The sequence below is a fragment of the Herpailurus yagouaroundi genome, unplaced genomic scaffold (genome assembly GCF_014898765.1).
Source record: "Herpailurus yagouaroundi ecotype Mexico unplaced genomic scaffold, PumYag 28, whole genome shotgun sequence".
In the NCBI taxonomy this organism is placed as follows: Eukaryota; Metazoa; Chordata; class Mammalia; order Carnivora; family Felidae; genus Herpailurus; species Herpailurus yagouaroundi.
Genome location: NW_024412376.1, coordinates 55653451 through 55665643, shown reverse-complemented (window position 1 = coordinate 55665643; position 12193 = coordinate 55653451).

Below are 12193 nucleotides of genomic sequence, written 5' to 3'. Positions count from 1 at the left end.
AGAAGACATCCGGATGGCCAACAGGCACATGAAAAGATGTTCAACGTCGCTCCTTATCAGGGAAATACAAATCAAAACCACACTCAGATATCACCTTACGCCAGTCAGAGTGGCCAAAATGAACAAATCAGGAGACTATAGATGCTGGCGAGGATGTGGAGAAACAGGAACCCTCTTGCACTGTTGGTGGGAATGCAAATTGGTGCAGCCGCTCTGGAAAACAGTGTGGAGTTTCCTCAGAATATTAAAAATAGACCTACCCTATGACCCAGCAATAGCACTGCTAGGAATTTATCCAAGGGATACAGGAGTACTGATGCATAGGGGCACTTGTACCCCAATGTTTATAGCAGCACTCTCAACAATAGCCAAATTATGGAAAGAGCCGAAATGTCCATCAACTGATGAATGGATAAAGAAATTGTGGTTTATATACACAATGGAATACTACGTGGCAATGAGAAAAAATGAAATATGGCCTTTTGTAGCAACGTGGATGGAACTGGAGAGTGTGATGCTAAGTGAAATAAGCCATACAGAGAAAGACAGATACCATATGGTTTCACTCTTATGTGGATCCTGAGAAACTTAACAGAAACCCATGGGGGAGGGGAAGGAAAAAAAAAAAAAGAGGTTAGAGTGGGAGAGAGCCAAAGCATACGAGACTGTTAAAAACTGAGAATAAACTGAGGGTTGATGGGGGGTGGGAGGGAGGGGAGGGTGGGTGATGGGTATTGAGGAGGGCACCTTTTGGGATGAGCACTGGGTGTTGTATGGAAACCAACTTGACAATACATTTCATATATTAAAAAAAAAACAAAAAAACAAAAAACCAAAGTAATAGAATGGCTACAATTCCAATGTATTAAAAATCTGAGTTGTCTATATGTGTGGTGTTGGCAATGGAGCTATCAATTCTAAGGGTTTTTCTCCTGAGATTTCAGTAGCATGCTAATCTCATTTTAAGGATTAGGAGAATTTTGATAGAAGAATAGAAAAAAATATCAAAGATATATATTTTTTCTTTTTCATTTATCATTATGGAGATGTCCTTGAAAGACATTTTTTCTTTTAAAATTTGATTTGCTATCAAATTTGCATGTTATAGCATATATTTTGCTATTATTTAAGTAAAGTTCACATCTGAAAAATCATATCTAAGAACTAAATATTAGGTTCAGTCTTTAAAGATTAAAAAAAGCAAAATAATTGGTAAAGTAGAATGAAGAGAGGGTAAGGGGAAATATAGCAGTTTCCAATTATGACACCAGGTTTACACATGCATTAGACAGTCTATCATATTTTAGTTTATAAAATGATATCAGTTCAAATTCCTAATTCTAAACTATTAAGAAACAATAAACTCCCCTCATTACCCCCTCTGTGTTAATAGACTTTGGTAATTAAGATGATATATATATATATATATATGTATATATATATATATGTACGTATATATATATATACACACACACACACACACACATAAGCAACCTCATCTTTTCCTTTTGTTGCTTAATTTTTGTTAATGTTTATTTATTTTTGAGAGAGAGAGAAAGAACAGGGAAGGGACAGGGAGAGAGGGAGAGAAAGAATCTGAAGCAGGCTTTATGTTCTGAGCTGTCAGCAAACAGCCTGATGCAAGGCTCGAACTCAGGGACAGTGAGATCATGACTTGAGCAGAAGTGGGATGCTTAACTGACTGAGCTACCCACGCGCCCCACCTTTTGTTGTTCAGAAGGTAGTTTGATATTATTAGGGAGACTAGGTTCCAGGTTATAGATTTGTCACTTAATAAAATCAAATTTTAATTAGGATATCCAGTTTCTTTCTGTTACACTATCTTTTTTGATTTTTTTTTCAACGTTTATTTATTTTTGGGACAGAGAGAGACAGAGCATGAACGGGGGAGGGGCAGAGAGAGAGGGAGACACAGAATCAGAAACAGGCTCCAGGCTCAGAGCCATCAGCCCAGAGCCCGACGCGGGGCTCGAACTCACAGATGGTGAGATCGTGACCTGGCTGAAGTCGGACGCTTAACCGACTGCGCCACCCAGGCGCCCCTACACTATCTTTTTTGTAACTAACTTATCCAATTAGTAGAACTTAACTTATAGGAATAGTGTGAGGATAAATGAGATAACATATAATAGTCATTCAATATAAATAGGATGAATCTGTTTTTATTTATATATTTCTATGTACTTACTAGATATGTTCCTATTAAATACTATATTTTAGGTATATGCTAGGTATTTTATTTCTTCTTTGTACCTAGTATAGAGCTTAGTATACAAAATTTCAACACTTGTTCTGATTTCCTAATCCTCGGTGAAAAAATATATATCTACTTCCCTCTCCTTCTTAAATTATATGTCGTTGATTAAGTTTGCAATAGCATGTTTTTGTCTTTTCCTTTTGCTTTTTTTTTGACTAATTTTCTCTTTATGTGGTCTAGGATTTTTTGGTTTTTGTTATTCTTTCCAGAGATTCTTTAATATAAGGATAATTCAGATCTATACCACTTCTTTCTTGACAAGTTACTGGGATGAGCTAATTAATTCCATCTTTGGTTGTATTAGCATCCAAAGAGCTCAAGAATTCCAGGAGAAAAACCACATAATTAAACTTTACATTCATACTTTAAATTCATAATTAAAAATTTTGAAAGGAAGCTAAATAGTGTCAAGCTATCCATGTATTCATTTTCACACTATTCATATGGACAATTTCCTCCAAAGTTACCACAAATATAATACTACGTTGGTGGCCTTTCCCCCTATTAAGTAAATAGAATTCATCAGGAAAGACCAACCTCATCTTCCCATAACAAATTTTGCAACTTGTCTACCTGTGCTCCTGTCTTCTTTTCTCGTTTTTGTAAAAGAATTGTTCCTTCTATAAAGCAAAATACAGTCCCTCAACTTTGTCTCTTATTCTAGCAGAGCTTTCTCTTCATTAATGAGTATCTCCTTACCTATTGAAAGTTTATATTGACCTCTTATTTTTCTACAGTTAGGATCTCATTTTCTAAATTTCCCTTAGAAGAAGAAAAAGAAAGAGAAAGTGAGGGAGAGGGAGAAGGAGGGGGAAGGGGAAGGGGCAGAAAGGGGGATACGGAGAAGAAGAAGAAAATACACAACAAAATAATTATTTAAAAAGTCTCCTTTAGTATGCACTGGTGTTTAATCACATAATCGACTTCTTTCTTTCTTTTCTACTGAAAGTGTTTCTTCTTGATGTATCTTTTCTCCCGGATCTTCTCATGTGTTCCACAGGTTTAAAGGCCTTATTATATTCTGAGAAATTTCCTTTGCTATATCCTCATACATCTACTTAAGGTCTCATCTGGAATGGTTCACAGGCGACTCAAGTTCATGCTGTTTCAAATAGAAGTTTGTCCTCTGTTTCAGTTTTTGTTCTTCTACCCCAGCTGGTACTGTCATTGATTCTGCCACACTGAACATCCATAAAATCTGTCAATAATTCTTGTTTTTCAGATTTCAACATCTCTTAAATATATCTCCTATTGTATTTAACAAAGACTCTCTCTTGATACTTTTACTTAAATAGCTACCTAATTGGTATTATTATGTTTATTCTTGTTCCCATGTAAATTGTTTCAGTTTGGAAAACTTTTTTTTTCCTTTTTTATTTTTTTAACTGTAACTAACATACTTTCCTTCTGCCTGGAATCCTTTAATTACCGGTGTAATAGAATTAAAAATCATTTTCAAAGATGCAAAAGCCATCCATGACATGAACCTTGCCCTGCTCTGTATTTACAGGCACCCCTCAGTGCCCTCCTGGGTCTTTGTGACTTAGGTCCCTTTCCAGTAGTAGAACACCTTTGTTTCTATGCCAGGGATTTTACACAAACACCTTGTCTTGGAAAACTCGTTGGTTCTTCAATCAAATTGCTTCTTTTCCATTTTAGAGTTACTGCTTTACTTTCATTTTCTCATAGAGATCTGTGCTCCTCCATGCTATCACTAGCTATCATATATATCACTAGTTACATGTTATTATTTATTTCTAATTTTCAGCACATTTTTATCACTCCTTTACTTGTTTGTTTACATTAATTTGCTATCTTATTCACCGCAATATCAAATCGCTCAGGGATGGGTGGTGAATTTTCTAACTTAGCACAATGCTAAATAACATTAAATAGGGCTGATTATTTTCAATAGTATCTTTAAATTTGCATTTCAAAATAATTTCAGACTTCTAAAATTTTGTAAAACTACTGCGAAGAATTCCTACGTACTCTTTACTTAGTTTCCCCAAATATTAACATCATGCCTAGCAGTATAATTCTTGAAATTGGTATGTTATTAGTCATTAACTTACAGACCTTATTCCCACTTTCTTAATGTTTCCACTAATGGTCTTTGACCAGGTCCAAAATAAGGTCACATATTATATTTAGCTGTTACATTGCTTTAGGTTTTGTTTGTTTGTTTGTTTTGGTTTGGTTTTTGTTTGTTTTTTTTTAGTTTTAGGACAGTTTCTCAATTTTCCTTTGACTTTCTTGACCTTGATACTTTTAAAGAGTAGAAGCAAGTTGTTTTGTAAACTTCTGAAATTTGAGTTTCTCTGATATTTCCCGATGGCTAAATTTAGATAATGTACTGACAACAATAACAGACTGAACTTGTTTTTCTCGATGCATTATACCAGGACATACAGATGTCACCCTGTCCCATTTCTGATGATGTTAACTCTGATCATTTTGGTTAAGGTATTCTCCACCAGATTTCTCCATCTTAAAGTTACTGTCTTTAAAATAAATATTTTGGGGGTATATACTTGAACAACTATGTAAATATCTCTTTTCTCACCATAATTTCACCCACAATTGTAGCATTCTGACCTGAAACAATTATATGGTATTTCCCAAGTACTGAGTTTCTATACCCATGATTTCCTCTACATATACTAGTTACAATTCTACTATATGGTAGATTTTTTTTCTCTCCATTTCATTTATTTATTCAATTATTAATTTATATTAGTATGTGTTCTTGTGTATTTGGTTTACGTAATCTTACTAATCCATTACCATCATTGCTTCTTTCTTGCTCAAGTTATCTTAGTTTTGGCTATTGAGAGCCATTTCAAGTTAAGCCCAGTGTTCTTTGGCATGTCTTCGTCATGTATTGAGACTTTCTTATTTTTTTTTTTTTATTTTTTTTTCAACGTTTATTTATCTTTGGGACAGAGAGAGACAGAGCATGAATGGGGGAGGGGCAGAGAGAGAGGGAGACACAGAATCGGAAACAGGATCCAGGCTCTGAGCCATCAGCCCAGAGCCTGACGCGGGGCTCGAACTCCCGGACCGTGAGATCATGACCTGGCTGAAGTCGGACGCTTAACCGACTGCGCCACCCAGGCGCCCCACTTATTTTCTTACATAAAAAGTTGTTCCAGACTCATCTATTCTTTCTCTGCTACAACCCTGAAATCAGGCATTGCTGAAAGGAGACCTGTTATTATTATTATTTTTTTAATAGAGGAATAATGTGAAGCCATAGATTGGTTCTGGGTATGTTTATCACTATTAGAGTGTTATCTATAACTATTTATATAGATAGATATAGATAGATAAATATATCTGTTTCTATCTACTTTGATGTCTATACATCCATTTCTACCTTTCTGTCTATCTTGGAAAAAATTAACATAAGTATAAACTGATATCCCTGATTCCAGTACAATGTAATAGGATTTAGTTTATCTTCATTCTTTTTTTTTATTTTTTTTTAACATGTATTCATTTTTGAGAGTCAGAGAGAGAGAGAGAGAAAGAGAGAGAGAGAGATTGGGGGAGGAGGGGCAGAGACAGAGGGAGATACAGAATCCGAAGCAGGCTCCAGGCTCTGAGGTGTCCCACAGAGCCTGACGTGGGGGTCGAACTCATGGACTGCGACATCATGACCTGAGCTGAAGTCAGATGCCTAACTGACTGAGCCACCTAAGCGCCCCAATTTATCTTCATTGTTATTGCAACTTCTCAACCTAAGAGACACTTGGCTTTTGTTATACTCAATATAGTCAGTATATTTAAATATTTGCTTTTTCATTTTATATGGCTCTTTCCACTTTCTGGCAGACCAGGTAAGGATCGATAATAATGACTAATATTTATTTGGTATCCAAGGAATATATGTTAAATAAATAAATGAACAAACAAATGAATGAATATTATGAAATACACTTCACATATAATATAATTCCAAAGGACGAATCCTTTATGCGATAATGCTCACTTGTCTGATCTTTCTGATTTACTATTTCTCCCAACTCCATAATTAAATAATTGTTTGGAATTTTGCTATAGTTATCAATAAACAAAAATATGGATCATATAAAAGCTTTTTAACTGCTTTCATTTCTTGAGAAATATGAATGGATTTGAGATCTTGGTCTGACATATATTTTATCTTTTTTTGTTCTTTTGTGATTTTGGTAAGAACTTACAGGAAGGGGGAGAAGATTGTTATTAATTACATTAGAGATTATCAAAAGATGATTACAATATAAATTTCTTTAAGATGGTAACCACCTAAAGAACTCTCTCTTCATCATAATATGTTTTTTAGGAATGCTTCATTTTTATTCCATACAAAATAATTTTATTATGGTAATCCGAATATTACGGGATAGAATCACATAAAATATTCTAATAATACTATTTGTGGAAAATAATTGAGGAGATTTTAGGACCAAAGAATATTTGTTTAATGGTGTCAGAATTCATTTTAACACCATGAAAAGAGTATGTATTTGTTCAATTTTCACTCACTGCACAAAGCATTAGATAAAAGCAGATTTTCAGTAATAGCATTTCATTTTGAGACTTACCAATCCTTTTAGTTTTGGTATAACAAAAAGGCTATTAGCTTTTACTCTGTTGTGTTGAATTTTGATGATTTTTGACAGTCTTCACTGAGATGCTCAAAGAAATGAGACTTGCCAGTCGAATAACATAAGATTTCATTAAATTTACCAGCAACAAGAAAAGCTATTTCTCCCTCTTAACTTTTTGATGTGTTGCCTTTTACTAATCCTCTTCCCAGGACCTATATAAAAGGAAATAAACATTTTTATTTTTGTGTGTTCAAAGCTTTCTCCATAATCAAGATAATAGTCAAGTCTTAACTTTAAAATTATTGCATTTATAAATATCACAGTAAACATACAATCAGTAAAGAAGTCAATCAAATTTTTATTAGCATATAGTAATAGTAACAAAAATGCATTGTGCATGTAATTTTATAGCATTTATGTGGAAGATATAATATCCTGTGTAAATTTTGTCAGAAAAGTATATGGGAAAGATAATATTGTAACATTCATAGGTAAAGAAACTGCCTGTGAAAATGTAAACATATTTTTCCAAATTATGTGTTAGTGAGTAGCTAGGATATTAACAATTCCAAATATTATAGAACCCCCACTTTCAAATGATACCTCCTCTGGTCATTATAACATATTGGTTACAAAAGTATGTGTTTTATTGTCTTTGATAATACTGGTTATCTACAGTATTACTGAAAAAAATGTTAAATGAAGCATATGGGGAAAATATGAAAGGACTTTTATTTCTTCAACTTTAGAGGAAGTGTCTTGAAAAAATGATTTTGTATGAAATACCTTATTATAATCTTGCTTTCTAGCATCCTTGGGTATAGAAATGTATACTTAAAATCTCTGAAGAAAGTTGCCTTGTTTTGCTTTTCTACGTGTCAGCATTATATTAGGTTTTGAAAACATATTTCACAAAATGAAGAATACAATAATAGTAGAAAGAGAATAAGGGTTATGTAATAATTAACACATGTATACTATTTTATTATGTAAACTATTTTATTGTGAAAACTGTCTTAAACTACTAAAGGATGTGGAAGAAAAAAAATGCCCACATATGTTTTCTGTACTAGGTACTCCAAAGAACACTCATCAAACTTGTGATTTTTTTCACATGGTGGCAATGGAAGGCTTGCTATTTTTACCTTTCCTGTTTTATAGATTAAGAACACAATTCATATAGTGTCATTTAATCGTATCATAGAGACGATTCCCAGAGATTTTTACCTCTGCTTTTTTTGTCATGGAGTATGAGAAGTGGAATGAGCATTGAGTTTGTGTTAAGCAAATATTATAATAAGAAAGCACAACAAAAACTGACTAGGGACTGTAAGAATATTTGTTTTCTTAGGCTAACAAAGTAAGATATAATATGTGAGCAGATAAAAGTGGATAATTATATGACCGAGGATATAAATGTGTCAATGAGAAATAAACGTATTTCTTTTTTTTTAATATAAAATTTATTGTCAAATTGGTTTCCATACAACACCCAGTGCTCATCCCAGCAGGTGTCCTCCTCAATGCCTATCACCCACCCTCCCCTCCCTCCCACCCCCATCAACCCTCAGTTTATTCTCAGTTTTTAAGAGTCGCTTATGGTTTGGCTCCCTCCCTCTCTAACTTTTTTTTTCCTTCCCCTCCCCATGGTCTTTTGTTAAGTTTCTCAGTATCCACATAAGAGTGAAAATATATGGTATCTGTCTTTCTCTGTATGACTTATTTCACTTAGCATAACACTCCCCAGTTCCATCCATGTTGCTACAAAAGGCCATACCACCCTGAACACGTCCGATCTCATTTGATCTCTGAAGCTAAGCAGGGATGGGCCTGGTTAGTACTTGGATGAGAGACCATTTCTTATTTAAACCTAGAGGGAGATAAATTCATTCTGTCTATAGATACTTATTTTGCTACCACATTAGAAATAAATATGGTCTCTGAGAAAAACTACTTTTTATTTAATTTTTATTACATTATCTAAAAAGTAACAGTATACTAAGGCAGAGACCAACCAAAAGACTTTCACTGTTATTTACTTTCATATAAATACAATATCAAGTATATGGAGATAGTAGGTACATTATTTTGCTGAATACTGTCTTAAAGTGAGATTATTGTATTTTTTCAGAGCTTTATATTAATGAGAAAATTAAATAAGATAAACTGGAGAGATTTTCAATAGTAGCCTATGGTATCAATATTTATAACTATCTTCTTATTTAACATATACTTGGCTGTCCTAAAAATACTGGGACCATGAAGAGAAGTTATAAGAGGTGATGCAAAAACTCAAGTTAACACTCAAAAAACAAAAAAGCAAACCAAAAAAAAAACAAAAAACAAAAAACAAAAAACAGAAGACAAGTGACAACATAACATTCAGGCAAATTGTTATTAGGATGCAACAACACAGGTCAGGGTTAATGGCAAAGGTAATAAGAACATAGAAGGAAGCTTTGAAAGGTCCCACAATCAACAGAGTATAACCAGAAATTACCAACAATTACTTATCCTAAAGAAAAGGGCATCTATTCTAATATAAAAATACTGAGAACAAAATCAAAATTAATCAGAGAATCAGCGACAGAGAGACAAACAGAAAATAATCTGGTGGAAGGTGAAAAGAGAAGGCACACAAAAAGGTAATTTTTATACAATTATTTTCAGAAGTAAAGACAATTAAAAGGAACATAAAATCAAATAGAAATGATACAAAATATAATGAGAGAAGGAGAAGAAAAACAAGAGTGAAAATGCAAGCCAGAAAGAAAACATTGGAGAAGAACATTCTAAATTTAGAACTCAGGCAAAGGAGAACAACATATATGTAGTGGTTCCTCTTTCTAAAGAGGAAAATTAAAATAAAGAGATAATATAAATCATTTGAACAGGTAGGAAATTCATATTGGCAACAGACTTCTTGAGCAAAATATTTTATACAGGAAGGTAATGAAGAATTGTTTTAGTTATTATGAAAGGAAGATCATGGTAGCCAAAAGATATTTCATTTATTCAAACTGTGCATCGTATCTAAAGAACACAGAGTATTATGCACATTTGGAAACTTTGGAAATATAGTTCCTATACTCACTTTCTTAGAAACATCTTAGTTACTGATAACGAAGCTAAGTTCAGACAAACAAAACTTGCAGACAATGATTAAATATGTTAACATCAGAATTAAGACTAAGTAGGTGGGGGGCTGGGGGGCTCAGTCGGTGGAGTGTCAGACTTTAGCTCAGGTCCTGACCTCACACTCCGTGAGTTCGAGCCCCGCGTCAGGCTCTGTGCTGACGGCTCAGAGCCTGGAGCCTGCTTCGGATTCTGTGTCTCCCTCTCTCTCTGCCCCTCCCCTGCTCATGCTCTGTCTCTCTCTGTCTCAAAAATAAATTAAAAATAAAAAAAAAAAAAGACTAAGTAGTGGGGATCAAAGCAACAAAGCATTTTGCTAGTATTAAATGTGTTAAATAGGTAGAATTAATACAACTCACAACAAATTGAAAAGGGGGAGATAATGAAAAATAATGGCAGTATCTGCCATTGAAAAGGTAATGAATATTTATTATAAGGTTATATAAGATAAAGGCAAGAATAGACAAGAAACATTCATAAATACCAAACAAATCCCACCAAAAAAAGTGTCAATACAGTATAAGGTTATATCTATTATCTATATATAGATATATCTTATATAGTAAAAAATAAATATGACAGATCTAAAAACCAACATACTAAGTATATCAAAGGTATAAATGGGCTTAACGGATCATTAACTAAAATATTTTTTTATTGGCTAGTGAAGCAGAATCTAATCCATTCTGTGTGCAAGACACATACCTAAACAAAGCAACTCAGAAAAGTTTAAAATAAAAGGAAGATCAAACATTGCCCTTGTCGGATAGCAAGATTGTGAAGCAAGTGTCACAGTCTGAGACATGGTGGAATTTAGGATAAAATACATGTAGCAAGGTAAGGGGAGGACATTTATTACACTTCATTCTACGTAGAGAAATAATACATACTAATAAAATGTACCAAATTACAACTTTCAAGAAGCAGAAATGACAGGAGATGAAAGAAGAAAGATGTAAATAAAAACTGCGGGTTTTCACATAACATATCCAGTGGATAATCATTAAAGAATGTAAATATGCCTCACTTTCAATTAAAAATTTACTATAGCTGCTGAGGAAGACTTTTTCCTTGACCAAACTTTTCAGCCTTCTTCTGGATTAGGCCTTGACTTTGTTACCTTCCTCGATAGGCCTGCATAGTCCAGGTTTAACAATAATCCAGTTTAGGGAGAAACAATACAGTGTAGAGGTAATTCCCTACCCTTGATATCGGATCACCTTTGATAGTTGTTCTCCCTGACCTACTGTCAGCAATAATTCTGTTAATTTGGTTTAATGAGAATCTCCCTAACATTGATGTCTCCTCTTAATATTGTATCCACTGGTCCCCCCACCCTGCTCTTTGTCTATAAATTCCCACCTTACTCTATTTTGAGTATAGCTACTTTTTATACTGAAACATCTTTTACCCTATTGCCCCAGTTTCTGAAAAAAAATCTACCTTTACCACTTTAACAAATGTCTCATTCTGGCTCTGTCTGACATTACTCTTTGAAGAATTGATTTTAGGGAAAAAAAAAATAGATGCAAGACTCTATTTTCCCAATCTGGAATGGACATGATGATGGTGGTGATGTCTTTGATAGTAATAGTGGCAATGGGGATGAAGAAGTGAATACACCTGAGACATACTTTAGAGAAAGAAATACTAAGCCTATCGGTTATTGCTATGAGAGAAATGGACAATGGTGATTAAACAACACTGTATAAGTTTGAAGCTTAGAGAACAGTCATAGGTAGAAATAAAATTGTAGGCAATATCAACATATATGAAGCTTTTAAAATTGTATATATATATACATATATGTAGATATATGTATATAGTCTAAATCATCCAAGTAAGGGTTTAGAAAGACCATAGATATTAATACAAAATGAGTCAAGAAAGCAAACTTGTCAAAACTGAGCTGAGAATACACGGTGGAGAGGTAAGAAGAAATTCAGATCAGTTTATTTTTAAGGAAAAGTACAAAGGAGAATGTTTTGAAGAGGAGAAAGTTGTCAATTATCTGAAATGTTGCTGAGACTTTGGAAAATGTGAATAGTGCCCATATAGAAGTTAGTGGTGGTCATTAAAATAACAGTTTCATTAAAATTATGGATAAAAAACTAGATTAGAATGAGATGAATGGGTCCTTAATTCCAGAATTATGGCAAAATAGAAAACCTAAAAACTCTCATTA